Source organism: Macaca nemestrina, chromosome 8, assembly GCF_043159975.1.
Source record: "Macaca nemestrina isolate mMacNem1 chromosome 8, mMacNem.hap1, whole genome shotgun sequence".
Taxonomy (NCBI): Eukaryota; Metazoa; Chordata; class Mammalia; order Primates; family Cercopithecidae; genus Macaca; species Macaca nemestrina.
In genome coordinates, this window is record NC_092132.1 from 150,285,146 (window position 1) to 150,302,013 (window position 16,868).

General features: G+C 39.7%; 1 protein-coding gene and 1 long non-coding RNA gene across 3 annotated transcripts in view; both read left to right on the forward strand.

The window, feature by feature from the left end:
- Positions 1–16,868, forward strand: part of LOC139355625 (CUB and Sushi multiple domains 1) — a 2,038,620-nt gene that overhangs the window by 1,134,637 nt on the left and 887,115 nt on the right. The gene's annotated exons all lie outside the window — the stretch shown is intronic.
- LOC105491870 (uncharacterized) overlaps positions 1–16,868 on the forward strand; it is a 68,354-nt gene that overhangs the window by 31,859 nt on the left and 19,627 nt on the right. The window contains exon 3 of the long non-coding RNA XR_011607303.1: positions 1–16,868. This exon is cut by the window's right edge and continues 19,627 nt beyond it. This is a non-coding gene — a long non-coding RNA (uncharacterized lncRNA).

Here is a 16,868-nt window from a genome sequence, read left to right on the forward strand (position 1 = left end):
AGTTTTGGATCCCAGAAGTTATGCTAACCAAGATAAAATGTCCATGTAGAACAAAGGAAGGTTTAATGATCTTCTCAAGTGCAGGTACACAGTGCATTGGCCTCCATGAGAAACCCATGGGCAACTGCAATCACATTAGACAAGTGAACATCATTGCCAACAAACAGGTGAGGAGTCATGAAGGAACCAAGGACAGTGTGCTAAAGGGTGTGTTTTTGGCATAAGATAGAAAGCCACGTCCTGTTTTAGAGCTCAGTAGAAGTTGGCGTTACAACTGATACTGAAAAAGGAGGGGAGAGGAGCAAGTTAAGAGCACCAGTTCATACAAGGAAAACTTACATATCTGTCATGCTTTCCATGCTTTGTCTTTCATTTGTCATTTCATTTTGTATGAAGTATATCAACTAGAAAATATATTTTAAAAAATAATTCTATATTATAGAGACTAGATTTCTAGTGCTAACCTGGACTTACAGTGAGCTTTGGATCTTTTCATAATTACATATTTTTCTTAGAGAACACATTTAGAGTTAAGTGTTGCAGCATAAAGCAGCTCTACTCTCTCCCTTCAAACTGATCTGGGTTCAAAATGTGGACTTTGCTATTACCATGTATTGCATTTAGTTCATCTTACAAAGTTGTGTGGTCTTCAGTCACCTTTGTAAAAAATGTAAGAATAATAAAAATAATAATTACCAGGATTATGGTGAAAGTTAATGGAATGTAACTAATAGTGTCTCTTATGTTCATATATCATGAATAATATGGTTAACAATGCATATGCATATTTTCTGATATCATTGGTAAATCCAGGCCACCAGTGTAATTTATGTACAAGGTACCTTGCACGAAGGAACTTCAAGTGCATTTAAAAAATATATATTAACAAACCCCTACATTCAAATAGGAAAAAAAAGGTTTACTGTTTTAGTAACATATAAACATTGAGTTCATTTCGACTGATAATTTTTTTAATATATCATAAAATAAAAATAAACTGAAATTACTTTACACTTGCTGGCTGGGATGAAATTCTAAAAGATCTTTGTTTTTCTGGACATTTCCCCAGAGCACAGAGTTCTCAGTAACTTCACAGTGGTCTGACTGAAACAGTTGGAGAACACGACCTGATGCTGCCCCTACTTTCATATGAATCACTCAACCTATCTACTGCCTGCTCTATCAAATGAGGGGTTTGATTTGTATTAGATTCTAAGCTTCAAAGGGGATCAATGTGAAAGCTATTTATTTAAAGCATTACCTATTATCCAGAGGTAACCAAACCGCAAAGCCCGAGGGTGTGACCCTCTACAAACACATTTTTACTTCTCATACAAACGCCAAGTTTGGGTTTCCCAAAACTACCCTCAGCCTTGATAATTCACTAGAAGGACTCATGGAACCCACGGAAAGGTATTACACTCATGGTTACAGTTTATTACAGAAGAAGAATACATGTTAAACGTCACCTGAAGAAGAGATGCCTGAGGCTGGACCCAGGAGGCTTCCAAATGTGCAGCTTCTCCTGCCTGCTCCCTGGGGAGTCAGGATGCATTGACCTCTGAGCATCAGTATGCAGCAATATTCAGGGAGGTTTGTCAGCCAGGGAAGACGGCCCAGGTTTGTGTGTCCAGAGCTATTACTGAGGCTTCACTAGGTAGGCATGACTCATTGATTAACTTCCCATATGGTTGAACTCAGTCTTCAGGTCAGCTGACATCCTGTAAACCAAAGTTCCCACCATAAATGACACAGTTGGTCTTTCTGGCATGGCCCAACTTCACGCTAAGATTGTTAGATGTAGTTAGCCTTGCCCTGAAATCCAACTGTGGCCAGCTCCTGCTGTAAACAACAATGTAAGTAAGGCAAAGATTCTCCTCCCAGAAACCAAGTACAAAGTCCAGGCATTTCTGAAGTTGGAGCCAAATTCTTGACTACACACCTTTAAATAAAATATGATATATTTCCAAAGATATTTATACAAAGTATTTCTGGACCTAAAATATTATAGAGAAGGAGAATGATAAAAAATAGTCCAGGTGAATGTAGGCTGCCATGGACAGGTGTTGAAGGAAAACGAGAGAGACTCACCCATGAGTGGGATTGAATGGCGTTCACTTGAGAAGTTGAGTGGTGGCTTTCCCATGTGCTCTTCTGCTGCACACATATTTGGAGAGCCTGTGGTGTGTGTGGCACTATGCTATGCATTTGTAGAGTAGAGATAGGTTGAATCATAGTACTCAGAGCTTCTGATTGGGTGAGCACGGAGAAGAAGATGAATATCACATCATCACAGAATGTAAAATTTCACTTATAACAAGATCTTTAAGGGAACAGTTCATAGCACCATGAAGGTGTAGAGTAGAAGGGATTGATGTCATTATACTTTAATTCTGCTTCCACTGCCGAAACTGACTTCAATCAACTCGCCAAATCCATTTGTAAAATATATGGATTTACATGGTCATGATAAACCTGATCCTACTAGAACGTTCTACAGAAACAAAAATGCACCATGCAAGTAATATTATTTCCTGATGACATTAGACAAAATGATTCAGTAGTTTTAAATCCTAAAAGGAGTGTAAAACCCAAAGTCATTTTGAAAATGTAATCTCACTTATGAACTATTTTATTTGGGATATTACAAACGGAAAAAAAGTCCTTCTTAGGATTATAACAGCATTAAATACATAGAAAAAGGTAATGTTTTAAATAGGTCTTCGAGAACTTGGTGAAAATTATTAATTTAAGAGTACTCTTGAAAGTAGTCCATTTATGCAGTTAACACCTTGCTCTATGCACTTTTATTCATAATTAAGTAGGCCTTCCATTTCTACAAATGGTTGGAATTATTATCTAAAGATAGAGTAGTATTTATATATTGCTTAAATGAAACATAGATTAAAAACTGATTAAAAAGGTAAGAAATAGCACAGAGTTCATTTTAAATCATTGTTATAAAATCAAGGTCAAGCATGAAATATTTTAAGCATTTTTCTCAAAAGAAGAGCCTTTGAAGTTTTTATTCATATTAATGAAATCCTGAGGGTTTGATAAGGTCCATCCTTATTCTGTGAATTTTATCAAAGAAAAACATTATATAACTTTTACTTTGAATTATGATTTTAAAGAGTGGAAATAGAGAGTCAAAAAATTACTCAATTGACAAAATGTCTCATTTCTCCCTCTAGAGAGAGATAGCTAAGATCTAAGTGATTTGACTACGTTATTAAAATTCAGTTGGACAGTCACAAATTGCTATCTTCACAGAGGCAAACATCAACACATAATCACTAATTTTTCCAAGAACACATGTGCAGAACAATTTTGTGCAGAGACCCCATCACGCTGGACAATTTTATACAGAGACCTCACCATGCAATGTAGGCTTTATTTGATTGGCTGGAAGCCAAAGGCTGATCAATTTTAAGGATTGAAGCAATCCCTGTTTTATATCAAATAATCTCTCACTTAACAAAGGTAACTTTAGGTATTTTATAAAAGAGTAAGCGCTTTTTCACTCTGGCCTAGTGTTGTATCCATTTCCCCATTGGATCTCTCTTCACATTTTTACCTATAGAATCTCTGTCAGAAATGGTCTTTGTAAATGGATCATCACACCTGGTATTTGAAGATTATGAGGAATCTAAGAAGTGTATTAAAATTCCATTGATTCGGACCATCTATGTCCCACCCTATGCTCTGTGAACTCCACCTGGCCCCACCACAAACCTCACCTCTGCACAGCATTGCAACAGAACAGGTGTGGAAGCCAGAGGTGTGATACTAAGCAAATCACCTACTATTTCTGGACTTAGGTATCCTCATATATATAGATGGGATATTTGTCTAGGACTTCTCCAAGGTCCCATCTGGCTTGGGTTTACCATCATAGATTTTGTTTTTCATTTGTTATTCCAAATATAGGCCAAACTCTTTACATCTTAAGAACTTTGTTTATGTAGTTTGGTTTAACCTGCCATGTCCTTCTCACTTCCCTAATTAGAAAAAACCCTCCTGAAGCTAAAGGCCCAGTTTAATGATTACTCCATTTGTAAATATTGCTTGTAACTCTACCACCTAGGTGGTATCAATTACTCCTGTACAACTTCGGCTCTTTGTTCATGAAGCCCATGTAATTATCCCATCATTTTACACTAACTTCGTAGACAACCTTGTCTTAGTTATTTTTATGACTAAAGAGCTGTGTCTCAGTGATTTTTAATTTTTATTTTTCCTGAAGAAAGTGTGGGATGTACAAGAAGCCCTCAATATATATTTCTAATCATTACCATGGCATTACAAAAATTTATTTGTATAAATAAAAAAAATTCCAAATTCGACTTGATTCTTTGTAACTGTCAAGATAGCTGGGCTACACTGCCGTAACAAATGACCTCCATGTCTGAGCAGCTTACAAGTGTTCATTTCATGACTCATGTCCATGCTGGATCAGCTGTGACTCGGTTGCTTGTCCTATTAACTTTGGGCCCCAGCCTGAGGGAGTAGCCTGTATTTGTAATATGTTCAGTCTTCGTCAGAGAGAAAGATGCTGTGGCAAAGCAAACATAGGCTTTGAAATATTTTGGAGGAAACAGCATACCCTATCTTCCCAGCTTTCATTGGCCATGTGAGTACTTAGGAGTTCACTGGAGTGCAAATGTTTACTCCTCTGCAGGGAGGGGCACCATAGAAAAGGACTGTAAAATATGGCAAATTAGAATACAGTCTGCCATACTCAGGCCCCAGTGCAATTTGATGTGGACAGTGTTTGCATTTATGACGTGATTTCCGTTTGATCCCAATGCAGTTCTCCTCCTCACCAATTAAGAACTCATAGGACAGCATGTTAGGAGTAGTGTGTATTCATCTATTCTTGCATTGCTATAAAGAAGTAGCAGAAACTGGGTAGTTTACAAATAAAAGAGGTTTAATTGGCTCACAGTTCTGCAGGCTGTACAGGAAGCATAGCAGCTTCTGGGCGGCCTCAAGAAACTTACAATCATCGCGAAGGGGAAGCAGGCGTGTCTTCCATGGCCCAAGTAGGAAGAAGAGAGAGAGGGCAGGTGCTACACAAACAGCTCTTATGAGAACTCTACCATGAGAACAGCACTGGGCGGATGGTGCTACACCATTAAAACCACCTCCACAATCCAGTTACCTCCCACCAGGCCCCATCTCCAGCACTGGGGATTACATTTTAATATGAGATTTAAGTGGGGACACAGATCCAAACCATATCACAGTATGATGTCAATTACATAAAAGTTTGGTAATGTTTGTCTAGATGTAAAAAAATAAAAAATATTTGATTAATATATACCGGTATCATGAAACTCAGCAGTAGGGAGATACTTCTGGGGTTCAGTATTTATCTCACCCATACAGATTTGGCAATGCAAGTATAAAGCAAGAAAACAAGACAACATCTCTGAAGTGGCATGATAAATGCAGTTGAATTCTAAGTCAAGGATGTCTACATAATACCCCACTAGTAAAAATTCTACAGAAAGCCTGTCTTCACTCAGAAAGTCAGCAGACTCCAGGGTTTAATACTGCATGACCCATGAAAATGAAATTTTCTCAGAAGAAAATGGTTACACTGTTATATGGTAAATGACAGTTATGATTAATGAAATCAGGAAAATTAAATTCATGTTTCAAGCAGTAAACTGTCATAGGAATTAGCATACTCAGTCATCTGGCATTGTACCAACTGGAACTCAATTAATCAATACTTCTGTTAAACTCATTAGTGCCTACAGTGGCAAAATGGCAATTAAAAAACAAGTTTTTCTGATATATGAGACTATACCTTCGTAACTAGCACATTTCACCATGAAAATAGAATTTCTGATATTTAAACCTTTTTTTTTTTTATATAGAATATGCTTTTGATTTTTGTTGTTTTTATTTTGTTCTGTTGTTCAGACTAGCGAATTAAAATTGGGATGTGGGTGTATTTTCTTCTGAATAAAAAAAAAATGTAGATAATTTTTTTTGATGCCTTGACTTTAAATTGCAAAGACAGATTTTAGTATGCAATAAGATAAAACTCTATGGTTACTTCTTCTTTTACAGTATAACTGTCATAGCCTTGTCCATTAGTTTTAATAATACATCTTTTTGTTATAATGAAAATAATTTGTCTTAATTAGAAACATTTTGAAAATAGAGACTACAGAAAAATATTTAAAACCATAGCTTCAAGAGTAGTAGGTAACTACTCTTGATATTTTGGAGTATTTTCATTTCTCTCAAGCTCTCTCCATATGCATGTTTTTGTGTTTATTTGTGAATGTGTATGGCTGTATGGATTACTGGGCATAGACATTTGTAGGTATGTATGCTACGTTTTTCCATTGAGCATCACATCTTCAACATTGTTCCATGTTAGAAATGCTTTGCGAGTGAATAGTAATGTCCATATAATATTCTACCCTAAAATGGATTAGAATTGATTTAGCAATTCCCATTTTTGTTATGTTAAATAATATTATAATCAACAACTTGATATGAATTTTGATCACCACTTCTTAGTCTTTGTTTTTTGTTTTTTTTTTTACCCCCTCTGGAGTTTTTCTCTTACTCATTTCCCCCACTTGTCTCATCTTCCCAACTCCCTTCTTGCCCGCTCTCCATCCCCTTCTCTTCCACATTGTCCAGATTCTGTATCATAAGGCCTGACAATGGAGCTACCAAATTTAGAAATCTCCTTGTGTGAGGGAGTTCCAGTGCAGGGAGATAGAAAAGCTGAGTAAGCAGAAGTGAAACTGCCCATAACCAGTGCAGTTAAGCGACTATGCCTGTATTATCTGTATCTCAAAAGTTAATACAACTCTAACATGTGCCAAGTAGTTTTGAAGTTGTACTGTTCGGATATTCTTAAATAGTAGCATTTACAAGTCACTGAAAATAATTCATTATCTGTGTTCTTTTTTTTTTTTTTTTTTTGAGACGTAGTCTCGCTCTGCTGCCCAGGCTGGAGTGCAGTGGCCGGATCTCAGCTCACTGCAAGCTCCGCCTCCCGGGTTTACGCCATTCTCCTGCCTCAGCCTCCCGAGTAGCTGGGAGTACAGGCGCCCGCCACGTCGCCCGGCTAGTTTTTTGAAATTTTTTTAGTAGAGACGGGGTTTCACCGTGTTAGCCAGGATGGTCTCGATCTCCCGACCTCGTGATCCGCCCGTCTCGGCCTCCCAGAGTGCTGGGATTACAGGCTTGAGCCACCGCGCCCGGCCCCATTATCTGTGTTCTTAAAAGGAAAAGCATTTATCTCAAAAGAGACTACAAAATACAAAGGCAGTGCACGCTACTAAAAGTTCATCTTGCAAGAATTATTGATTTGTATTTTGGAGTTAAATGTATTACTCCTGAGATTTTAAGAAAGTTTCACGTGTTCTAAGTGTTCCCAAAGCATGAGAATTGGTCCATTTCCAAGCGATGGTTTCTTTTCTGAGGCTTATTCCATTGCACACGGCCACCTTCTAGACTGGGGAAGATGGTCCTTCAGGGGAGCATTGCTCACAGGGGCACAAGACCTCCTTCTATTATCATAAGTGCCTTCTTTTTTATTTAACTACTTTTTTCATAATCACTTTCTTACATAAATATTGAGTGAGCATCTACTTGTAACAAGGTAGTCATATTAGTGCTTGAGAACTATCCGTGAACAACGTAGACAAAGATCCTTGCCGTCATAGAGTTTACCATTTCCTGGGAGGAGATAAGAAAATACATTTTTAAAGTAAATTATAGAGCATGCTATACCAACTCATTACATTATATAATAATACCTCTTAAAAGTAAATTGTGGAGCATGTTATAAAATAATAAGTGTCAGGTGAGAAGAAAAATTGATCAGGGTATGAAGATCACAAAGAAAACTCACTGCTTTGTCCTGAGCCTCAGGACTGCATCCCCAAATGAAGAACCAACAAAGAAGACTGAAAACATGAAAACTTGAAGGAAGGGAAGCAGCATCTTAGAGGAGCATCCTTGAAGCCAAGGGACGTGGGCTCAGCCACCTGCTGCCACCGCTGCTGTTGGTTCAAGAATGATGAGGTCAGGGTGGCAGGCATTGGTTGGAGTGACGTGGGTTGCTCGACTGATAACATGAGGATGGCAGATGTAGTTGGATATTGGGGACGAGGCGATACCAAGTCGAGAATACTCTTGGAGAACTTGGCTAAATGGAGCAATATTTAGGGAGGAAGGTGGAGTCAAGATAAAATATTTTAAAATGAAATAGGAACCTGTGTGGATGTTGGAGGGATTGATTCTGCTGAGAGGAATCCCTGATGGGTTAGACAAAGCGGAGAATCGTTGAAGGATGTGCTTAGAGGAGACAGAAGAGGCTGGAAGGGATCCTACAAACCCGTGCAGTTGGAGATGCAGACACTCACCTGACCCTCCATCTCTCCCACCCCTCACAGCCTCCACAGGCTCCTCCCCACCGTCACCATTCAGCTTGGTCTGCCTCATTTGCCCCTTGGTCACTTTGATGAAGCCTGGACTCTGTTTTTGTGCATGCTGAGATGGCTGACATGAGTAGGCAGCCCTGTAGCCCTATCCTCTTGACATGGGAGAGCGTGGTTCACTGCACATGCTCATCCACTTGGCTGGGAGTAGAGAGGGTGTCCCTTATCCTGCACTGCTTCTTTCAGGCCATTCTCCCTCGCTCCCTACAAATCCCACCTCCGATTCTGAGACATGAGCTCACTGCATCCACTGCCTACAGGATGGTTGTCACCTCCCTACATCCAGCACACACCACCCCCCACTCCCATTCTCAGTCACTGAATCATGTTTTAGGGACATACTCTCCATACTTCTACTTGATTCTTGTAGAATCATCTGTTCTTGTGTGCTTGTAGAATATTTGTATAGATGGCTTTGCAACAACCTGAGCCTCCATTTCTTGAATTCCTTTTCTGCAAAGATCTCCTCCAGTCTGCCTCAGCCGTTCTTGTTGTTCATCCAGGTCCAGGGAACTTGTGCTCACCAGTGACTGCAGCCCTTCCATGCTCAGTTTTATGAATTCATCTCTTTAATCGGCTATCTTTCCAGCTCACATCTTCTTCAGTGCTCAGGCCCCCAATACTTCTACCCTGCCAGGATCTCTGATCCATGGAGCCCACAGGCTTTGCATAGCCATCTCTGCTCCCGCCCCACCCTCCTGGCACCCTCGGTCTCTCATCCTTAGAACCATGTGTTCTGCTCACATCTGCCTTGTGGTCACTTCCTTACACATTCCCTCTTCGTTCCTCACCTTCTTGTCCTCTCTCTCTCCTTTAATTCTTTATGTTCCTCACCTTCTTGTCCTCTCTCTCTCCTTTACTTCTTTATCTTCTGCTTTTTTCTCTTTTCTTCTGATCTTCACCCTTTTCTTTGTTTCTTGTTCTCTATCACCTAAAGCTTAAGTTACCAATGGATGTTTTTTCTCCAGTGCCAGTAGAGGCCACCCTGCCCTCCCTTGGCCTGCAGCGGGGAGTTGCTGCTCAAGGTGCAGAGACTCAAACTTTCAGAGGCCACCTGATCAAACAGAGCCAAAAAGTCTCCACTTTTTCCCTTGAGATAATTTGTGAATAGAAGTACAACACTCAGCCTTGAGAAATAGGTAGTACTACATATGTCCATGCCAAAAGAGATAACAAAAGTGGTTCAGGGATGGGCACGTGGGGAGTGGATGGGCTATCAATTTGGAATTTCCCACTTTTATGTGTGTAATGTCAATATGAAAAGACCCATCCTTAAATACTTTGTGGGGCCCTGATACACACCCTTGTCTAGATGCAAACTCGTTATTTCAAATATTTTGCCTTCTAGCATAATGAGCAGGCTCATGCTTTGAAAATTGATATCATAATATATCCTGTCACAAATTAGCTCCTTAGAAATCTTCTTTTACATGGAAAACAATTCATCTTTAATGATATCCGTAATTATACCTAAATAGGTTTGGAATATTCCTTCTACATTCATTTCTACAAATTGTTGTCATGTGAGCATCAATGCAGGAAAAACACATTGATATTTATCTAAGCTGAAGCACTTATACTCATCTGTTATTTCATATAACCACCTAAAAGAAGTAATTCTTATTTCTTTTAAATTAGAAAACTTTATCTGTTTCCTGTGATAACAATGTTGAAATAAATTCTTTCTTTAGTCTGTAGAGTATCTATGAGTTTTTATCCTTTAGTAAGTTTTGAGCTTTCTTCCTTTGACTGGACTTTCACATACTACTAAGTCACACCCTTGTGATGTGTATAAATGTGAATTTTAATGTTTTATTCTTTTTTAATTTTTATTTTTTGAGACAGAGTCTCACTCTGACACCCAGGCTGGATTGCAGTGGTGCGATCTTGGCTCATTGCAACCTCCGCCTCCCAGGGTCAAGTGATTCTCCTCCCTTAGCCTCCTAAGCAGCTGGGACTAAGGATGAGAGCCACGACACCCGGCTAATTTGTGTATTTTTAGTAGAGATGGGGTTTTGCCATGTTGGCCAAGCTGGTCTCGAACTCCTGACCTCAAGTAATCCGCCCACCTCAGTCTTCCAAAGTGCTAGATTACAGGCCTGAGCCACCATGCCAGGCTAAATGTGAATTTTGAATAGTTGAATTCAGTGGCAATGCTTACAGGGCAAAGAGAAAAGGCAAGGCCAGTGGAAAGTGTCAGGGGTGAGACGCTGGAAAACAAAGCTATTGAAACCAAAATAGAGTACACTGTGGACTTATTGATTCTATCTTTGGACTGACTTCTTGGTTTTTGATTCCTGTGTTTGCAGCCTTTGATATAAAGAAAAGTATACATAGTCTCAAAATGTGCCTATACAGCAGACACTGGAAATTCATGAGAGATATGACCTAAGAATGGCACCACCCCTCAAATGTATGAATACCATTACAAGATATACTCTGTCTCACAATATCATCTTTACAACAGATTATTTCTCAAAAGATATTTGTACAAGAGCTTCATAAAGATTGAGCTTACATCCTGTGTTTCCTGTGCACGTCCTGATGTCACCAATTCACAACCTCACTAAATCGACCCCTCCCTGGGGACTTTGATCTTGTTCCCCAGGTAGGCTCCCGCAGACAGAGCCAGGAATCACTTTTCTTTGCCCATGTGGAGCATTAGATGAACTCATTTGAATCGCAGATACCAATTTCTGCTGAAGTCATCATTCTAACCCTCGAGCTATTCATTGACTCATTCATTTTATGGATTCCAATTTAGATGTACTAAAAGGGGTAACCGCCACGACCAGCAGGGTTGCTTTCTGGTATTTAAGCAAGGATTCCCTTTCGTCTGTCCTTCCTTGGAACCTGTGATGGCAGCCGCGGATGGTGTACCCCACATCTCTCCACTTCATCTTTCCAAATTCTGGTGCAGAACCTTCCTTCCCAGTCCACCCTGTTTCTTTGTCTGTGCACATTCATGTGCACCCCTGTTCCTGTGGTTTTGTTTTATTATTCCTCTTTTCCATCATTTTCTCATCAACCATTCCCAGGTTGATTTTTCCTTCAAACTAAGTTAATCTCATCATTTAAGACACTTCCATTTATCAACCTAGGCTTCCTTGTCCTTCAGTGTAACTTTGCGTTACAAAACTATCCCTTCAGCTGTTAAATGGAATCTTGTATGTTGAGGGCCAAGAATGCATGTCACTAAGTTTAAGTTTATATGAGCAGAGAACCTTCCGTATCAAAGTATATTATTATAAGACTGGCTAGGAGTATATTTTTGCAATAGTATATATAGATGTATATCTTCTGTATGTCATTCTTTTGTATTTCTGGACTGAAAAAAATGTGTGTTTTATAAACATCTTTTCATAAATAACCACCTTTTCTTTAAAATCACTGCTAATCATTTTTTCAACAGTACTAAATATTTGACAATTGTAATTAGACACCTGTAGTTCAGGACCACCTGAAATACCATTCTATTTTCAGAGATGAAATCACACAAATGTTGCAAGGAGCATAATAGGATCTGAAATGAAAAATCTGGCCTGAAAATTAAATTCTGTCTAGTATCTGCACTTTAGAACAGTGAAGGAAATTGAGCAGTTCAAAGTACATATTTACAAGGAGTAGCACAAAGGTGAAATTAAAGTGGTACTGAGTAAATTAAGTAACTTCTCAGGCTTTTGCTATAAAATCAGAACTGTATAAATCCAGATCAATTAACTGAATTAAAAACTCAGAGAATTTAAGTAGTTAGTAATTGAAATAAGTCCTACATATTTTTTTTAAAAAACATCAACTATGCCTAGAGAAGGTTGAAAAAAAAATGAGTCTTTTTCTAGTTACTCTCTTTAATAAGATATTTCCTTTTGATTTGGTGATCTCTGTTGTTAGTGGGACCGCAATAGAATGAGCTCCCCTGTTGGGCGGAACACATGAGTCCAGCTGAGGATATGCAGGTATTAAGGGAGGGATCAATGTCCTGACAGCTTCTGATTCTTCCTGACATTGGCTTTTGCCTGTAGAAAATGCCAGCTTGTTATCAACCCCATTCAGCAATCACAGCAAAAATAAATTCAGTATGAGCACTAAGTAAGTATATATAGTTATAAAGAGAGAGAGAGAGAGAGAGAGAGAGAAATATTACCAGGATGGTAAGAAGATTAGAGAAAATAAAAACACGTGTCAGGAAAGAAGTGCTCCATCCAAGATATACAGAGCAGAAGTGAATAAATAAATAATAGATAAAAATCATTGATTGTTTTGAAACCAAGAAAATATACACTTACCTTTACTTATATGGAGAGAAAATGAATAGAGTTCAAAAGTCAGACTAGCATAGGGAGCGCATGATGGAAGCAAATACATCTAAATCAGTCGAGATGAGGTTTGACGTTCCATTATTGGCACCCAACTATATTTCCTAATCACTTATGACAAAAAGGAATGTAGGAGCTGGAACTGCAGTGTCAGGGATTGGGACTTGCTATAAGGAAGCATTCTGTATTAGTTTTTCTGTGGCTGAGTAGCAAATGGCCACAAACGCAGCAGCTAAAAGCAGGGCATAAGTGTTACCTCAGGGCTCTGTCGGTCAGGAGACCAGGATCTCTCACACCAGTCTTCTCTCAGGGCCTCAAGAAGTGGTGCTCAAGGACTCCTTAAGTCTGTGATCTCACCTTACGCTGGAATTATCTTCCACACTCGTATTGAAATTGGCAGAATTCGGCTCCTTGCAAGTATAGGGCTGAGATGCTCAGGACCCCCAAACTGCCCACGGCTGTCAGCCGACTGTCCCTCCCCACACTGGGCAGTGCCTTCCTGGAGGCTGGCTGGAGAGGACCACTTCTGCTTCCTTCTCTGACTTGGAACACTTTTCAGGGCTCTGCTAAGTAGGTCAGGTTCTCCCATATAAACTCTCTTTTGGTTAACTTAAAAATCAACCGATTAGGGCACCTTTCTACATCGCAAAATGTCTTCACCTATGCCCTGTGAGGTAACATAATCATGGGAGTGATGCCGCGTCACCTGTAAGGTTCAGGCATTATTGGTTAAAAGCCAGTAACAGGTCCTGCCCACTTGCAAGGGGGAGGGGATGTCAGGAGCATGGAGCTGCTCTTAGAATCCTGCCATCCCCCACCCTGGCAGGGCTTCTAAACCTGAGACTACATTGCTAAGAGACATCATCTGATCTGCTGTGGATCTGGAAAATTCATATTTAAAAAATAAATCCTGGGGCCAGAGGTAGTGGCTCATGCCTGTAATCACAGCACTGTGGGGGGCCAACGCCGGTGGATCACCTAAGGTCAGGAGTTTGAGACCAGCCTGGTCAACATGATGAAACCCTGTCTGCACTAAAAATACAAAAAATTAACCAGATGTGGTGGCAGGCACCTGTAATCCCAGCTACTTGGGAGGCTGAGGCAGGAGAATCGCTTGAACTAGAGAGGCAGAGGCTCTGTAAATCAAGGTCCCGCCACTGCATTCCAGCCTGGGCAACAGAGAGAAACTCCATCTCAAAATAAATAAATAAGTAAATAAATCCTTGGGCTAAAGAAATAAGGTGAGTTAATGATAATAACTGCTAATGTTTGTGAATATTTATTTTAAATGTCAAGTTAATCTAAAGTCAAATATTTGATGTGCTCTAACCCAATTAATCCACACACTAGTCCTGTGACATACATTCTATCCTTATCTGACTTTTACCCATGAAAAGCCTGAGAGGAAGGTAATTTGAGTAACTGTCATCTTCTTGATCAGTTTAGGCTAATCAAAACTTACATATGTCTATCTATTTCATGTGTACAGTCGTGCACCACATAAAATGTTTTAATCAGCAACGGACCACATAAATAAAGATGGTTGGATAAGATTCTCATGGAGTTGGAAAATTCCTATCACCTACTGACATGGTAGTCATCATCATGCCATGGCGTGGTGCATTGTGGACATATCTGTGATGATGCTGGTGGCAACAAACATATAGTGTGTTATAGAAAGGCCTAGCACATACAATTATGTACCGTGCATAATGCTTGATCATGATCATAAACAACCATGTTACTGGTTTATATATTGACTATACTTTTTATTATAGAGTCTACTGCTGCTTATTGTTATTATTTTTAGTGTTAACTGTAAAACAGCCTTGGGCAGCTCTTTCAGAAGATGTCCAGAAGAAGGCATTGTTCTCATGGGAGATGACAGCTCCATGGGTCCTAATGCCCCTGGGGAGCTTCCAGTGGGACAAGATGTGAAGGTGGAAGGTAGTGTGATATTGATGATCAATGTTTAGGCCTAGGCTATTGTGTGTGTTTGTGTCTTCATTTTTAACGAAAGAAGTTTAGAAAGTAAAAAAAAAAATGAATAGAAGAAAGCAGACAGAATTAGAAGATAAAGAAATAAAGTATTTTATACAGCTGTACAAAGTGTGTTCTAAGCTACGTGTTATTATAAGAGTAAAAAAGTTAAAAAAATCAAAAACTCTATAAGATACAAAATGTTACAGTACCCTAAAGTTAACTTATTACTGAAGACAAAAAATGTTTAAATGAATTTAGCGTCCTAAGTGCACTGCGCTTATAGAGCCCACAGTAGTGTACAGAGACGTCCTAGGTCTTCATACTCACTCGTTCACTGACTCACCCGGAGCGACTTCCAGTCCTGCAAGCTCCATTCATGGCAAGTACCCTGGACAGGTGTAGCATTTTCTGTCTTTTATGCTGAATTTTCAGCTGTACCTTTTCTGTGGCTGGATATGCTTCGATACATATATACATATCATTGTGTAACCATTGCTTTCAGTATTCAGGACAGTCCCATGCAGTACAGGTGGGTGTTGTAGGAGCAACAGGCTGTGTCATAGAGCCTCGGTGTGTGGTAGGCTATGTGTAACCATTGCCTTCAGTATTCAAGACAGTCCCATGCAGTACAGGTGGGTGGTCTAGGAACAACAGGCTGTGTCATAGAGCCTCGGTGTGTGGTAGGCTATGTGTAACCATTGCCTTCAGTATTCAGGACAGTCCCATGCAGTACAGGTGGGTGGTCTAGGAACAACAGGCTGTGTCATAGAGCCTCGGTGTGTGGTAGGCTATGTGTAACCATTGCCTTCAGTATTCAGGACAGTCCCATGCAGTACAGGTGGGTGGTCTAGGAACAACAGGCTGTGTCATAGAGCCTCGGTGTGTGGTAGGCTATGTGTAACCATTGCTTTCAGTATTCAGGACAGTCCCATGCAGTACAGGTGGGTGTTGTAGGAGCAACAGGCTGTGTCATAGAGCCTCGGTGTGTGGTAGGCTATGTGTAACCATTGCCTTCAGTATTCAGGACAGTCCCATGCAGTACAGGTGGGTGGTCAGGAGCAACAGGCTGTGTCATAGAGCCTCGGTGTGTGGTAGGCTATGTGTAACCATTGTCTTCAGTATTCAGGACAGTCCCATGCAGTACAGGTGGGTGTTGTAGGAACAACAGGCTGTGTCATAGAGCCTCGGTGTGTGGTAGGCTATGTGTAACCATTGCCTTCAGTATTCAGGACAGTCCCATGCAGTACAGGTGGGTGGTCAGGAGCAACAGGCTGTGTCATAGAGCCTCGGTGTGTGGTTGACTAGTCCACCTAGGTTTCTGAGAGTTCGCTCTACAATGTTTGCCCAAGGACCAATCAGCTAACTATGCATTTCTCAAAATGTGTCTCCATTGTTAAGTGATGCATAGTTGTGCTATTATCCTAGCTGTATGTGTTTTCTAATTCCTATGAACTATCTTCCCGCCTTCAATTCAATGTCTATAGATTTGCCTTATAATTGATACTTCTTGCTTCTAAATATGCCTATGCATTTTAAACTATAATATGAAAGTCAAATCACAGGAGACCTTTATTGTGTTATAAAATTATACATCACTAACCTTTTTTAACTTTTAAAGTTTGTGCAGTATCTGCATATCACACATTTAAAATCCGAATTCATTAAAATAAAAATTGAACATTCTGATGTGAGTTTTTAAATGCACAAATGTTAACAAGAATTTTAGATAAAACTTTAGTTTAAATTTAAGAGACAGTTTTCCCTTCAGAAACAAAAACAAAAAAAAATCTTTTCTGATTCTTCTAGGTGACAGAGTATGTTTTGCTCATAAGTTCTGGGGTCACACGACCTCATTGTCGAGGAAGATCTGTATTTCAGTCTATCAGAAATAAAACTAGTGAGGCTGCAACTCCTGACCATGATGAATTCAAATAGTGACTTTCCAGCTGCTTACCCCCAGATCTCCTTCCATCTGCAGATGGGAGGACACCCCCTTGCCTTTTCAAATGACATTGGCCTCTAGTTGTTACTTTCCTAAAAATCCAATTTTTTCCTCCTGTGACAATTCTACTGAAAAATGATGAAGTTA